This window comes from Artemia franciscana, chromosome 7 (assembly GCF_032884065.1).
Source record: "Artemia franciscana chromosome 7, ASM3288406v1, whole genome shotgun sequence".
Taxonomy (NCBI): domain Eukaryota; kingdom Metazoa; phylum Arthropoda; class Branchiopoda; order Anostraca; family Artemiidae; genus Artemia; species Artemia franciscana.
In genome coordinates, this window is record NC_088869.1 from 42,299,833 (window position 1) to 42,300,220 (window position 388).

Below are 388 nucleotides of genomic sequence, written 5' to 3' on the forward strand. Positions count from 1 at the left end.
AAACACCCAAACCCACGGATTGAGTGAAATGCAAAGTGAGATACACAGGCACAATCACAAGGGCATGGAGAGAGAGAGAGAGAGAGAGAGAGAGAGAGAGAGAGAAAAACACACAGAGAATAACAACACACATACACACACAGGGTCAAGCACAGGCACCAAGAGAGAGAAAGACAAAACACGAAGAGGGAAAAATAGACACACTAAACAGGTATTACACACAGGCACACACACACACAGACAGGTACAGAGAGAGAAACAGAAACGAACAGAAGGAAAACACACACAGGCATGGGGAGAGAAAAACACAGATGGAACACGCACACACAAGACCACACAAGGTGAGACACACAGTCAGACACACTGGCATGGCGAGAGAGACAACAAA